The sequence below is a fragment of the Zeus faber genome, assembly GCF_960531495.2.
Source record: "Zeus faber genome assembly, contig: SCAFFOLD_33, whole genome shotgun sequence".
Classification (NCBI taxonomy): Eukaryota; Metazoa; Chordata; class Actinopteri; order Zeiformes; family Zeidae; genus Zeus; species Zeus faber.
In genome coordinates this window covers 65,423-81,518 of record NW_028293078.1, presented here as the reverse complement: position 1 = coordinate 81,518, position 16,096 = coordinate 65,423, and the positions used below count along the sequence as shown (strand labels likewise).

General features: G+C 45.7%; 1 pseudogene across 1 annotated transcript; it reads right to left on the bottom strand.

The window, feature by feature from the left end:
* Positions 1 to 2,075: 2,075 nt before the first annotated feature.
* LOC307247651 (bcl-2-like protein 1) lies at positions 2,076 to 5,772 on the bottom strand (annotated as a pseudogene). The gene is made up of 2 exons: positions 5,369 to 5,772; positions 2,076 to 2,087 (listed from the first exon to the last, which is right to left on the bottom strand). The product of its transcript is annotated as a bcl-2-like protein 1 (transcript).
* Positions 5,773 to 16,096: the final 10,324 nt, after the last annotated feature.

Here is a 16,096-nt window from a genome sequence, read left to right as displayed (position 1 = left end):
ACCCCAATCTGGCACAACCCAGATTTCCTGGTTAAAAACAGACCAATAATCGTTAAGTCTTGGAAAAGACAAGGAATTACTCATCTGGAACACATTTTTGAAAACAATTTGCTAATATCCTTCCCAACCTTAACCCAAAGGTATAATATCGGTGGCCACGCTTTCCTTCAATTCCTTCAATTACAGCAGTCTCTAAAAGTTTAAATCAAATTGACCCACAACATCCTACAACCACCTGAAATGATTGAACATCTCACTCATATCGGTCACTTGAAAAATCCCTATTCCAGAATATACAAACTTTTATTAAAAATAGACGACACCTTATCTTTACCTTGCTTGAGACCTTGCTGGTCCCACCGATATAAACCTGTGGAAACTAATTTGCAACAACACCTGTTCTATGACCCGCAACTCCAAAATTCAACTCATCCAATATAAAATTTTGAACAGAGCCCATATCACGGAACACAAAATGTTCAAAATGGGTTTTGTGGATGAAGACATTTGCTCCCACTGTTCCCTTGATACCAGAGATGACTACTTTCATGCCTTCTGGCTCTGCCCACCTAACCTAGCATTCTGGACTAACATCACCAAGAAGCTATCAACTCTTCTGGGTCTCAGCATTCCCTTCTCCCCGTCTATATGTCTTCTCGGTGACCTCTCCTTAGTCGACCCACCACTGAAACACATCCAACCCATTTTGATCGCCTTAACAATCGCCAAAAAAACAACATTACTCAATTGGAAAAAGAGAGATAATCTCACCACATCCCAATGGTTGCGGTTATTAATAGATTACATCTCAATGGAAAAACTATTGGCAATATCTCAAAACCATGTTAATTCATTGAATGAAATATGGGATACTTTTATCACTGACATAACTCCATTATTTAATACTTGAGTCTTCCTAAGTTGGCGCAATGTTGTTGCGCTTCGCGGCATGTGGGGGTCCTCCTGGTCTGCCGGGACTCCGCGGTTGGGTGGCTGCCCAGGCGGCTCTGGGGACATCCGTGGTGCATGGGCCAGTGTTCTTAGGGGATCCCGGGGCCCCATGGGGGAGGTGGGTGGTCTGGGTGGTGGCGCCCGCTCCTTTTCCTGAGTTGAGCTGGCCTGTCTCCAGGGGTGGCGGGGCGGGGGGGGGGGGCGGGACGTGCTACCAGGGAGTACCTGCGGCTGGCGTCTGTGTGTGGGTTCCAGGCGTGGTTGTGGGTTCTGGGGCTCGGGTTGGGGGCGGGGGGTGTGGGTCGCTGGTTCGGGTCTCGAGCCCCATGGTTGGCGGGTCGGCGCGCCGCTGGGGTTACCGGCCCTGTGGGTGGGGTGGCTGGGCCTGTGTGTCCCTCTGCCTCCCTTGGGGGGTGGTGGCCCGCCATGCATGGGCTGGTTAGGCGTTCCGTCTGGTCCTGTCAATCTGAATCATGCACCTGACTGGCTGTGCTAGGCGCGGGACTCACCATGTGGCCTCCATCATGGGTGGCGGTCTCCTGTCATCACAAAGGGCTGCCGAGGTACCTGCCCTCTGACGCTCTCGACGCGCGGGATGCTGGTCACTGGGGGGTCGGGCTGTGGGTGGGGGTGCCATCTGCCGCCCTCTATTCTGTAGTCTGCATGCTCGGCGGCTGGGGGCTGACCAGGGCCCTGATGGGGACGCGGAGCTGCCTGACATGGCGGAGGTGCATGGTGGACGCTCTGCGCCCTTGGCTGATCGCTGTGGGTTGGCTGCCACCAGGTATGGGAGGTGGGCAGACTGGGGTGCGGTCGGGTCCGGGGGGAGGGGGTCTGCGTGGTTGCTCCCCGGCCTGCTGTGCCCCTGGATCGATCGGGTCGAGACTCGCCTATCTCTCTCAGTGCCAAAACTCATACTCAGCACATACACCACACAATAGGCCGAGGGCTTGCGAGATGGGCGGGGTGCAGGCTATGTGGTTGGGGATGCGGCGGGCAGCTACCATCTTGCCTGTCACACTCCTGCCCAAGCAGCTTCTCGTCCGTCTCAAAATTTTAATCCCACTCACATTAGCTTAGAACACATACACTGGCACACCAATCCTACTCCAAACAACACTCCATCAGACCAGGGCCTGCGGGACAAAAGGGGTGCGAGTGATCCGATGAACGCTTATGCCTGATGGACTCGCACCCCCAACCCCGCAATTTTAACTTTTTTTTTTTTTCTCAGGGGTGGCTGGTCGCTGGCCTTGCGCCTGGTGGCTTGGGATGTGCTGCGACCTGGTGGGGCTGCGGAGAGCGCCGCCGGGCCCTTCCGGGGCCCCTGGGGGGACTGCTTGTCATTGTGGGTGTGGGTTGGGGTGTAGGGGGCGGCTGTTGGCCTTTTGCTTCTGCGGCGCGGCTTCTCTGCTGCAGGGCCCCGGGTGCTGGGGGTGGCGTTGGGCCTGTGTGCCGGGTGGCCTGCAGGCGTTGCCGGGGGGGAGGGGGGTGTGGCATCGAGGTGCCCCACGCTGGACGCTCGCTACGTGTGTGGGCGCTTAGCTGCGGTGTGTGGGCGTCTGGTCAACTGCAGTGGGGCGGGCCTCCCCCCTTGTGCGGGGCGTGGGTGGGTGTGGGGGTCCTGCCGGCCCGCCCGTGGGGCGGGTGGCTCGAGGAGTGTCGGTCTGTCACCGTGGGACCGTGATCTGGGCCTGCGGTCCGTGCCCTGCGCCCGTGGCCCGGGTTCTGTGCCAGCAGCTGCATCTTGTGCCTGCGCCCGGGGGTTGGTTGTATGTGTGCGCCCCTGGGGTGTGGGGTCTCCTCGTACTCCCTGGGACTGGGTCATGCTCCTCGGGGCTGGGCGTTGGAGTTGCTCCACAGCCCTCTGACTTCTCTGGGGGCCTGGGGGTCTTCCGTGGCTGCAGGGCAGGGTACCCGGGGATCTCCTGCAGCCGAGGGTTGTCCTCAGGGCTGAGGGGTTCGGGGGGCTTCATGGCCCCTTGCGCTGCTTGGAGGTGCCGCAACATATTACCGACCTTCTGCACCAGTACCAATGGGGATAAGTCATGTACACTTACCGGTGGACATCTTACACACGAACGCACGCACGCACGCCTGCTTGGAGTGCACCCCAGCACCCTCCTGGTTGCATTCCTCTCCTTTCCTCCCTCATTTGCTTCCATAACTATGACAGGAAGAGGCCACGTGACCAGTTGTAGTTCCAGTTTTCCTGGACCTAATTCAGTTTTTCAATACATGTTGTCGTCCAATGTTCATGTTTTTGTGTAAATGTTGTTTGTTTCCATGGTTATTTGTCTCACCGTGATGATTCTCCCACTCTTGGAGTAGTGATCAGTTGTTTATATACCCAAACATGATAAATAGTTCTCCAAAGAGGGGGGTTGGTGGTGGCTCTCCATAGCCAAAAATTGTGCTCTTGTCATTCTACAGGTCATCCACAGGACAGAGTTATTGCAGCAGTTCTTGATGATTTAAGAATTAATAAAGAGTCGCATTGCAGGTTGAGAACTTGAACTCCACTTGCAGACTAACTCTGTCCTGAATGCAATACAAATACTCTGTGTTGTATGCCATTGTGTGAGTGGCGCTGCCCTTAAAATTATATTTGTATTGAGATATATTGTTGATAGAGTGTAAGCATTTATTGCTTTACACTACTTAATTGCATTAAACCTCCTTTAACCTTCTTCAGTAAGAGATGGTGTGAAATCATCTTCATGTGGCCATTATTGCTCAAAGCATCCCAATGTTCAAAATTAGGCAGGTGGGAAGACTTCAGCATTAACTCAACACAAATAAAACCTGAACTGGAACTGTGTGTTTAAATTTCCACTTGACACATTTATTGCACTTTTGCAGAATTTACTATGCACAATAAGCTCTATGAGCTCTAAAAATACTAAAAATACTAAAATGTGCGCGATCGATACAAGGTGCTCGCGCAGGTAGCTGCAAGGGGCAGCGCCCCAATCGTAATTCTGGATCTATAATTATATAATAGAATAATTAAACAGAGCAATGGTGTGGTTAAGTTAATTTTAAGGAAAAAAAAAAAATTCTTTCATTAAGTAATAAGGCACATTAACAACTAGAGAAATTGCAGAGTCCCAAAGGGACATTTCACTGCACATATGTATGACCGTATAATAATCTCTTGAACTTGAATTGTGGTAGTTCAGAGATGTCACTTAACCACAAAATGAAAACCTTCTGTACTTGTGTTCTTCCTCTTCTAAAAATAGTATCACAGATCATAGATATCAAAAATGACATTTCTAAAATGCATTTGTTTGAAGCATGGAAATAACTGTACAACAGAAAAAAAGAACAAGCCTTTCCAAAATAGAAAAATAAATAATGATGATGATGAATTAATATTTTTTCCAAACTACTGTATATGAAAAATAGAATCAAATAACCATTGTCCTCTGCTCTAAAGCCGTTTCTTCACAATGACCACGTAGAACAGCGCTCCTGTGAGTAGCACGATCCCGACCAGCATCTATCACCTTAAACACTCCTTCCACCTCCTGACTCTGGCAACAGCATCTTCGCTGAATACCTCCACAAAGTGGTGCTGTCATGATGATCACGAGACGGACAGAAAAAAGAAGATTAGAATGAAATAAAGTTTTACATAGCCAGCAGCAGTCGCCACAGTGGTTGTGTCTTGAGTGTCATACAGCAATTTATTCATGTGTTGTTGTTGTTGAGTCGGTTAAACTAACTTCAGCAAAAACGCTTGAACAACTTTGAATGTCAAGGAACGTTGGCACTCAACTTGGAACTCAAAATGTTTCGCTCAAAGAGTCAAAGAGAACAAGGCTACTTGCGCCTGCTAAACATCTTGGTTCAACTCGTGCACAACATTAGTTTGCCTGTTTGGGTGTTTGTCTATTTAATTTGGACAGTGACAAGAAGGACAGAACAAAGAAACTTTCTAATATAACAAATGATTTTTTTATTTGTGATTATAAATTCATAGTTTATTGGTCTGCACACATCACCACTGACAGGCTGTTAGGGTTGAGTTTGGTTCTCAGCCTTTCTACCACACTATTTTATTCGGGAAATTAGCTTTTAGTCTATATGACGAAATCAAATGTTGTTTGAATTTCGGCTACATTGGGAACAATTTTTGACAAATAACCATTTATCCATCCACTTGCGTCAGAAGGAGGGGCAGACTGGCCACCGGGAGTACCAGGCATTCCCCTGGTGGACTGCTTGTCAGTTGGCCTGGTTTCAGTTGGGCCTGTACCGGCCCAACTGAAACCAGGCCAACTGACACCAGGTCGGTTTCTTTTTTCTTTTTGTTTGCCTAACCCAATTTAAATGCATTAGTTGAAATAACAAAGTCTCTACTCAAAATGTTAAGGCAACAAGGTTACTTTGTTTAAGCCGAGGTACTCACCCATCCTCCCTGACTCTGGATCCATGGATCAAGGTGGTGGCCCATGTATATGGTCATCCAGTCTACTATGCGGGGCATCATGTTGTTCATCTCCTTCTGCACGCAATCACGCAGAGGGCACCTCCAAAGGCAAACAGGCCCACGATGCGTCCCCAGTTGATCCCGTCCCGAAACACCTCGTCCATCACGTTCTCAAAGCTGTTGTAGGCCGTGGCGGGAGTGATGTGGAGCTGGGACAAAGTGTCGCTGAAGGCTTTCATATAGCGCAGCTCAAACTCGTCCGCCAACTCCCAAAGTGCCTTTTCACTGGTGCTCTCTGGCCCCAGCTGCAGTATTGGATAGTTCTGCTGAGACAATTTGTAGCTGATGAAAGAGACCACAATCTCTCTGTTGCTGTGCTCCATGCTGAAAACTGCCAAGCTGCTCGGGCGTAGACCTCTTTCTGCTGTTATTTTTGGTAAGTCAGTGGGGTAGCGCAATAATTTGCCAGTTGGAAACTGATGGCATTGTTCAAACACTGAATCCCCATTGGAGGAGAGCTTTGACATCACATAGAAATCCCATGGGGCTGCTGGCCTAGGGGTGCAGGGGCTATATGGGGGATTATTCATCATTTGGCATCATGACATTTGGCTCCCTGTACTAACTACCGCATCTGACGTTGTTACATGTCACAAAGCTGAATGACTTCTCTTTTTTGCTGGGCATAAGGTCTGGATTTATGAGAGGTCCAGTGCTCCACCACCTGTGTCAGAAGAAAACAACCTTTTTGGCTTTGGTGTCAGAGCGAAGGACACCAGGAAGGAAGTGTGGGACAGGGGGGCTTATGGGTATGCAGCATTCATCATGGGGAAAAGGTGTGCTTCAGGTACAAAGATGCAGCGTCTGCAGGAGTATCTGTTGAGAGAAAACAGGTCTCTCTCTACACCAGTGTCTGACCTCTGCTGACCCCTTACATTAGTCATTCAAAGTAATTTGTGACATTTTCTCATAATATTCATTAAGTTGTGCATTACTCTTTGAATTACATTATTTTCACCATGGACCATTATTAAAAATCTATAATATGTTGTCTTACAGTGATGGAGGATGACCCGGATTTGGAGAGGGAAATGCTCAGCTTACCACCGTCAAAATTCCATGTTGTGCACAATAAGTGGAAACCTTGATGTCACATTTAACATACTTTCATGTTAGATGATGATAATTGCCTTAATCATACATTTCTTTATATATATCTATCGCTGTGTAAATACATCTGCTGATGCCTCTGGACACATCATCAGTGATGTTCCTGGAATCATTGGGTGTTTCGGGCCTTTCAAAATAATACACCCTCATCCAGGTGACCCAGCCGTCCACCTGGATGAGGTGACCGGCTGCCAGCCTCTTGCATAGGTCAGGATGCCTGCAGGTGTTCTTCTGGCAGGGTTTGCCTGCTCCCCAGCTCTGACAAAGGCGATGGTTTTCTTGGAGTGTCGGAACTGCTTTGCCCACTCAAGTCCAGTGCTGACGGCTTCAGCGATGGTCTTAAGGACTTTTTCCTTCAGGGGGTGGTAGCTCAGGAGGTAGAGCTGGTTGTCTAGTGTGAGGGAAAAATTATTACGATCAACTATTTTGAATGAGGACAAAGGCTTCTACCTCCAAAAGGGGGTTTTAAAGAGATTTTTTATGTAAAGAGAAATGTTTTGCTCCTACAATGTCAATTCCAATATCCGATCACACTTGGCCTGTTTACCTTCTATGGAGATGAGGGACACTCCTGGGGAACCACATTGTCATGCAACCCCCATTCTGCCAGGTCAAGGTTGCAAGTACCTGTTATTTACATTCTAGGAAGAGGGGGCACCCAGGAAGACAGTTAGGGGAGGAAGCACCCAGGAATACAGTTAAGGGGGGGAGGCAGACTCGGAGACCTCTAACCCAAACCACACCCTGTTTCTTCTGTATAAAGCCTCCTCTCTTTCTCTGTGATATCAGATTGATCCGAGCGCTGCTTTGGAGCAGTACTGAATCTTTCTCTTTATTCTGCAGAATATATAATCTTGGATATTCTCAGTTTTGTCTTCTTGTAGCGGGCAGATTAACCTCACCGATCATTGCGGAAGAATTTCCTTCACGCTAGGAATCTAAAGGTTGCTGGTTCAATCCCAGGCTCCTCCTGCTAGCATGCTGTAGTGTCCTTGAGCAAGACACTCAAACCCTAATTGCTCCTGATGGCCGCGTCCGTCTGTGTTTGAATAGCTGTAAGTCACTTTGGATAAAAGTGTCTGCTAAATGTAAACGTTTATCATGCCTCCAGTGGTACCGTAATGCAGCAGCTGAGGATGTGCTCAAGGGTTCCTTGCTTGGAAAACAATGAGCATTCTGGTGTCTCTGCTATGCCCTATGTGTGCATGTTAGACAGGCTTGGGAGCACATCATAAACTGCCTGGATGAGGAATCTGTGCGGTGAGGCTTGGCTCTCCAGATCTTAGTCCAGGTCACCTTCCTCTCAACTGTGTTCTCCCATCCCAACATGCTCCCATGTTTCATCTTGTCTCCTCCTGTGACACAGCATCCTCTACTTCCTGCCAGTTCTCACTTGGATTCCAGCTTTGGCCACCTTCAGATCACTTCAGTCCCTCTACTGCACCACCTCTCTGGCTCTCATCACCTTGCATTTCTCCTCCAAGGATTTGAATGGCAGCTGCAGCTTATTGTTGAACCCATAGAGTGCAATGCAGCTCAGGCTCGTGGTAGTCCAAGCCATCTCCGGAGGTGGTTGATCACCTTCCTTTCTAAGGTGTCGACTGTAGAGATTGGGACGGCATAGACGAGGAGGGGCAACAGGATCCTGGGAAGAATGCCATGTTGATAGACCCAGGCTTTGAATTTTCCAGGTAGGCCGGACTTATCCACGGATTTCAGCCAGCCAGCCAACTCAGTACAGGTTGACCGGAACTTGTCCTCCACCTTTCCTTTCCTCAGCACCATAGATCTTGATTTGGCAGGTTTGGAACGCATCCGGCCAGCTTTTCGAGTCCTTTCAGAATCAATCGGCAGCTTGGGACTGATTCTGTCGTGACTCTAAGGTCATCCATAAATACCCTGATGGGTGGCTGTCATTGTCCGGAATTTGTCCGGGGCCCTCTGCACTCTGGCTCAGCTGACTTGGTGAGCATATTCATGGCTAAGGAGAACACTGTCACAGAGATAGTGGACCCTGTGATGATGCCAATCTCCTTGTGCCAACTAGATGTAGTTGCTCCTGAAGAGACCATCATCCGGAAGTTGTTGTAGTAATCAGTGATGAGGTCTTACACCTGCTGGGGACATGATGTTTAACAGAGTGAGCTGGACTAGTGTTATAAAAATTTTACACGTCTATGTTTTGATGTACTTTTTACTTTTTAACTTTTGTACAAGGTATGTGTACTTTGCTTTTCTTATAAAGGGTAAATAGAGTTCATGTCTTAAAAAATACATGAACTAGTCACTTTATGTACCTTAATGTGAAAAGGAGAAAGGCAACATGTCTCGACCATCAGATAAGGGAACCTCAACAGATGATCTGTCTCAACGAAATTGCCCCATCAGCGAAACTGTCTCATCAGCAGGACCCATGCGGAGGGGTCGCGACGTCTGCTGACTGACATCTCAACGACTCGTCAGTTTTGCCACTCCTAGGAAACTGTATAAAAAACTCAGATCTCCAGTAAGAATTGAGTACTTCCTCTTTAGCACTCTGTTGTGCTGCTACACTGAAACTGCTACTCTTGTACAAGATTAAATACTTTATTAACATAGAGCATATGTCTCTGATTTCCACTGTAACAGTCCGTCCACGAACAAAGTTTATAACAATTTAACTTTTACATTAATTTGGCGCCCAACGTGGGGCTCCAATATCTTCGTCTTCTCTCCAGAGCATCGGACCTGAAACCTTGCAAGGGGGAGTCTGGGACTCCTAAAGAAAGTCCTCAGCTGCGGACCGTTAAAGGTTCGTTTTGAGCAACAGAGGTCAGGTTCCCCTGGAGAGTGGAGCAGTGACGGAGACAGGACTACGGAGGAAAAGAGACGGGTAGGAAAACGTCTGAAGTTAAAGTCCACGAATTACCTAAAGGAAAAGCAAGGATTCACACAGACAGGGAATATCAGGATACAAGCGTGCGTCTACTGACTCCAGGATTAGTTTCTCCTTGACTTCCAAAATTGGGAATATGTAGGTTAACCATCTCCTTGATATCACTGCTGACTCGCAGCGTCAAGAAGATACAATACTTTTTCTCTGTGCTTACCTCCCAAAGGAAAAGTAAGGTAATAAAACTCGGAGGTTTAAAGGTTAAAGGGTGAGCGGCTCGGTTCTGGGAACCAAGTATTAAGGGTAAAGAGTCTGGTTCTGGGAACCAAGTATATAAAGGGTAATCTCCGGAGTCAGGGACACGGAAAGACGTCGTTTGGAAGGACGTATTAAACTCATCCCCCAGGTCCTGAATTAACAAAATATAAATGAAAGCGCTGAAAAATAATGAAAACAAAAATAAAAATAAGTAAAAAGATAAAACAAAACAAAAAAAAATAATAATAATAAATAAATAAAAATTTCCTACGCGGGAACACTCGCAACAACAACTACAACAACAAAAATGGAGTCGCTGTTCCACGAGCCGGCCCACGGAGGAAGCACCGAGGTAAACGAGGCGGCATTCGGGTCAGAATGAGGACGCAACCTTACCGTCCACCTCTGCCAAGCATCCTTCTTGCTAACGTCCAGTCCCTGGAGAACAAGATGGATGAACTTCGAGCGAGGATTCAATTCCAGCGAGACACAAGGAACTGTTGCGTCCTCTGCCTGACGGAAACATGGCTGACCCCACTGGTGCCGGATGAAGCCATACGTACAGCCGAGGCCTTCTCCGTGTTCCACGGCGACAGAACGCGAGAGTCGGGGAAATCCAAAGGTGGAGGCGTCTGCCGAATGGTAAACAACCGCTGGTGTAACGCCGACAACACCAAATTCCTCTCCCACTCCTGCTCGCCGAACCTGGAACAGCTGACCATACTATGCCGTCCATTTTATCTCCCCCGGGAATTCAGCACGGTCATCATTACAGCCGTTTATATCCCACCGCAAGCGGACACCGACGCAGCTCTGTCGGTCCTGTACGATGTGTTGTGCGGATTTCAGAACAGACATCCCGACGCGGCTGTGGTGGTGACTGGGGACTTTAACAGGGCCAACCTGAAAAAAGTTCTGCCGAATTTCCACCAACACATCACGTGTGCCACCAGGGGAGACAGAACTCTGGACCATTGTTACACTCCCTACAAGAACGGATTCAAGCCCGTCTCGCTCCCTCGTTTGGGAAATCAGATCACGCCGCGATCTCGCTGCTTCCTGTTTACAGACCTCTGATCGCGCGGGATCTGGTGATGACGAGGGAAGTGAAGCGGTGGACGGACCAATCAGAGGCTGCGCTTCAGGACGCTGTGACTGACGTAGACTGGGACATGTTCCAAACAAACTCAAGTGACGTCAGCGAGTTTACGGAGGTTGTAGTAAGTCTGGTGGCTACGCTGGCGGATGAAATCGTTCCCACGGTGAAAGTTCGGATATTTCCAAACCAGAAACCATGGGTTGATAAATCCATCCGCTGCGCTCTGAATGTGCGCACGGCCGCTTACAACGACGGTCTTGTATCTGGTAACATGGACAATTACAAAGCGGCGTCGTACAATCTGCGGAGGGCGGTGAGGGACGCTAAACGGACGTACAGAGACACCGTGGAGCTGCAGATGGAGCGGGGGGACACAAGACGCTTGTGGGAGGGGCTGCGAACAATAACAAACTACAAGAGCAGCTCCTCCCCAGCCACGAGTGTGGACGCCTCCCTGGCCAACCAACTGAACTCTTTTTATGCGCGGTTCGAGTCTGGCAGCAACACCGCTAGCTCGCCGGCTAATTGGAGTTACACCGCTGGGGATGAGCGCGCACTCTCAGTGTCCGTGCACGAGGTCAGGAGGGCTTTGATGCGGGTGAACACCAGGAAAGCTGCGGGCCCAGATGGCATATCTGGGCAAGTACTGATGATCTGTGCTAACCAGCTAGCTCCGGTGTTCACCAGGTGTAGTAGCAGAGCCCGCAGGATCATGAAGGATCCTCATCACCCCAACAGCGGACTGTTTCAGCTGCTGCGGTCAGGCAAGCGCCTCCGCAGTCACACAGCGAGAACAGAGAGACTGAGACGGAGTTTTTTCGCGCAAGCCATTACAACTGTCAACGCTGACCTCACCAGGGGTCCTAACCGAGCCATACACTAGGCTCCACTACCTATTGTACTGTATGTAGCATACTGTACCGCATACTGTGTCACTGTGCAGGGTTGTTCATGATGCCGTATTGCTGCGCCGTACTGTTGTATACTGTGCTGTATTATCCCAAACACTACCTCACTCTATTCACATTCACATGCCACTTTAATTCACATGCCACTTTAATTGCACATATCTGTATATACATAGGCATATTCCCTCTATCTATTCCATTTTATTTCATTTTATTTTTATTGCATTTTATTCTATATATATTTATCCTATTCTATAAGTATTCAACTTACTGTATTACGTTTTAGGAGTCAGTTAGTCGGTCTACTAGAAAGGAATTCTTTACTTTTATTTCTTTTTTTCCTAGGACATATTGTGTGTTATCACCGGGTGCGTTGCATTACATTTCACTGCATATATGTATGAAAGTATGTATATGTATGTGACAAATAAAAAATCTTGAATCTTGAATCTTGAATCTTGATTCTTGAACGCCAAAGAGCAACAGACGCAAGTCCACTGTGTTTGTAACTTTTGTAACTTGTGCCGCGTTTCACAGAAACTGGAAAACTGTAATACGTACCAAAATGACTAAACTGGACCCGGTGTATTGCTGCCTGCAGCTATTATTATTATTTTTATTATTATTATTATTATTATTATTATTATTATTGTTATTATTATTGTAATTATTATTATTAGCATCATTATCATTTCCATTAACAAGCAAAGCCTCCCCGCAGGCCTCCACGACATCCTGGATGAACTCATCATCGTTCGTTCTGCTTTAGTCTTCTCTGAAATTCAAAATATAAAGTGTGTCTAAGAAGTCTATAAACAGTAAGGCAAACAGTATATATACTGTACGTTTTAGTTATAGCATTGAGTAATACCAGGGTGCCTGCAGGTGCAGGGGGCCGCCTCGACAGCCACGGAGACACCATCTTTAAAAGAAAGAACAAAATAGGCACAGTTGAGTGAGCAAAGACTTCTACAGCGATGAAATATAAAAGTACTCTGTACTCTGTGACCGTGAGGGCCAGTTTGACCCTCCCCAATGTGGTGGCATCTTGTGATCTTAAAAATCAAAAAACAAGTTTGTGTTTGTTTTTCTTCGGACTGTGGTTGCAATAGCTGTATGTCATATACTGTAATCGACAATAAGTACATGCTCTTTTTTCACCCTCACTTTTCTCGGGGGTTAATCGCTGTCAGATGGCACGTCAGATGAGTCCTGACACCTCCCCACCGTCAGACTTTTTGTCATTCATGGCAGTAATCATTTCTAATGATTCTTGTGTAGCATCCATGAATCTCTTTCTTTTGACCATATTGACTTTAAACATGCAAAATTAACTGCTCGAAAATAGCTATATTCTATAGCGGGTGAATTTTACCTGCTGCCCATGCCCATTGCCCATATTTTAAATCTGGTTTTATCCTTACTGTTTTTAGCAATAGGGGATGCTACATAACACAATTTTAGGAAAAGTCTGGGTGTGGCGGTTCTAGTGTTAAAAGAACTTGAATTCATCGATTCAGATTTGCCTGTCACCTATGTTACACCATTGGCACTTATGATCAGTCCTATAGTGATAGGAAAAACGGCAATTTATAATTACTGAAAAAATCAACAAAAATAAATATATTTTGGAGTATATAATAAACCTTACACATTAATCTCTATCAATAATTCCCAATCAATCAAAAAAAGGAATACAATTGAAAACTGGACAGAACATCACATCTCTGTTTAAAAATATATTTATTCAATTTCTTTCAGTCAGGGAAGTTGTTGCATTTAGTGTTCTATTTTAAATTGTTGTGATCACCTTCCTATATAGTCAACAACTCTCACGCCCAAACTACACCAGGCATGTTGGTGCACCGTACAGGCGTTGTGCGGCGCGTGGGTTTTTACCTTTGGTGGGGGACATCACCATACGAACTGGATCTGCTACACCTCGCCGCCGCCATTATTAGTCAGAGAATGAATCAATTTTTTTTTTGTGTAATTTACATTATTTAGTCTCTGTTAGGTGATGTACAATGACTGTAAAATACACATATTTGCACATGAAAATTAAATTTGAGGCCTTTGAAGAACCTTTTAAGCACTACTATATATATATATATATATATATATATATATATATATATATATATATATTCATCTTCATATTAGAAATATATATAATAATAATAATTTTATATATATATATATAGATATATATATATCATTAATCCCTTCATCATCCACTATTATAAGTGTCTATCCAACCATGCTGGATTCAATTTAAATTGATCACATTTGGCTGGCAGAATCCATGTCCGAAAAGTGATTCTGAAAATTATGTCGTAACCCTGTTAATGCAGAGTTAGCCTGAATGGAAGATATTTGATATATCAGTCATTTTTGGTAATGTATTGATCACATGCATGTTGTCATGCAATTTTAGATCCTTTTTACTCAGGCAAAATTTTAAAATAAATGCTTTGGTTATTTTCAACAGCAACCTTTTTTATTCCTCATTTTGGGAGACAAAAACATAGTTTCTGTTATTGTTTAGGGTAATATAGACTTTTTCTTCTCAGAAAAAATGTGAGAAATGATTGCCTGTGCAGAGCTTTAATTTGTGAATTAATCAAAACAATGTATTGGCATTTTGGTAGGCATAATGCACATTGCACCATGAAATGCAATACAATCGCCATTGAGGGTTTTACAGATACATTATCTTATATATGTGGTGTTTCACATTTGATACACACATTTTCACAACACAGTCTTAAAAATAATAAGCTATGGGATGTTAATCAATTATAAGTTGCCCCAAACCAGAAGATATTTATCTTGAAATATAAGTCACAATATAATTGTTATTGTGGCGATAACATTTTAGCAAAGCCCTCCTTGCAAAACAAATCGTTAAATAAAGTCAAGAAATATTGGTTTAAGGATTGAAAGCCTCTACTGTCTCTGCAGTGCACGGATGATCCACCAGAGCGCAGAAGACATCTCTGATCTAGATTTTTCAAGATCATTTCGTCACAAAAGGGGATATTATGAAAGTATAACAGTACTTACATTTTGAGGACAAAATATACACACCCCAAGGAACATGCAATTGATGCCTCTTCAGAATCATATTTGCCTGACATGACGTGGTTCACTTCCTTCGCTATGCTAACGACTTATTTGTTGAGTTTCCCCTCTCTATCAAAGAGCATTTTTGGGTGTTACCAAGAAGTAAATTATTTCTTGCTTTATTTGTGCAGTAATAAATTCTACCAGATCTATGAACTTCAAAGTCTGTGACTTTAAAATACAGCATGTTAGTATGGTCACAATATCCTACATTGTTAACGATCCTTATAGCTCTTTTTTGTTGTATGCAGAATGAATGTAATGTGCTTTTGTACACGTTACCCCACACCTCCATGCAGTAATTCAGATACAGGAATACGAGTGAACAACACAAAGTGTCTATTTCCTTTTATTTTAAAGTGAGTGATTAAAGCGATGGTCTAGAAATCCAATGGGGTGTCCCCGAGTCTTTTCAAATCCTTCCAACTACGATTTGTACTGTTGTCCTATCTCTGAACCTATTTTTATTCTATGTGCCAGTTTTTTCTCAAAATATGTCCAAAAGTCAAGTACCATTTTGCAGCTTCTTCCTCATTTGATATGAATTTCCTTGCATTTTCAAACCACGATATGTAGTCGTGGCCAAGTGGTTAAGGCGGTGGACAACTCCATTGGGGTTTCCCAGTGCAAATTAAAATCCTGCTGACTACGATGATCAGGGATGTCACTGCTTTCATGATGTTTGAATTTTTGCGCAAGTGTCTCCTGGAAATATCTCTGTGGATGGGATGGTTTAAGTAGCCACACCTGATGCTCAGTGGTTGGGCTAACGAGCATCCGGTTTAAAAACCCCGTCCACACACTCAGTCACAATAGGAGCCCTGTGTCATGACATGTTTCATCTGCTCTTGGCTAGTTCCTCCTAGCCTCAGCTCTACAATAAACTGGTGCTATCAACCAAACGTAATCTGTGCCATAGGTCCCTGAACACGTCACTTGGGTGGCGCGTGGTGGTGAAACTGTGACAGTGGTGCCCAATGTGGGGCTCCGGCACAGGGAAGGGACACGGAAGGGCTGCCCAAAGGTGCCCTGGAGCCACCACTGGTCTAACAGGCGGCCCCAGCACCAGCCCTCTTTCGACTGGCAGCAGCAGCACCTAGGGGGTTCAAATCCTGCAGATTATGATTCATGAGGTTGTTCTAACTCTAAAAGTCTTGAAATTCTGTGTGCCAGACTCTGATGGAAACATTTCAAAGTTAAGTATGTTTTTGCAGCCGCTGCAATTATTTATGTTTGAATTCATTGCGCTGAGTGTCTCCTGAAAATATCTCCAG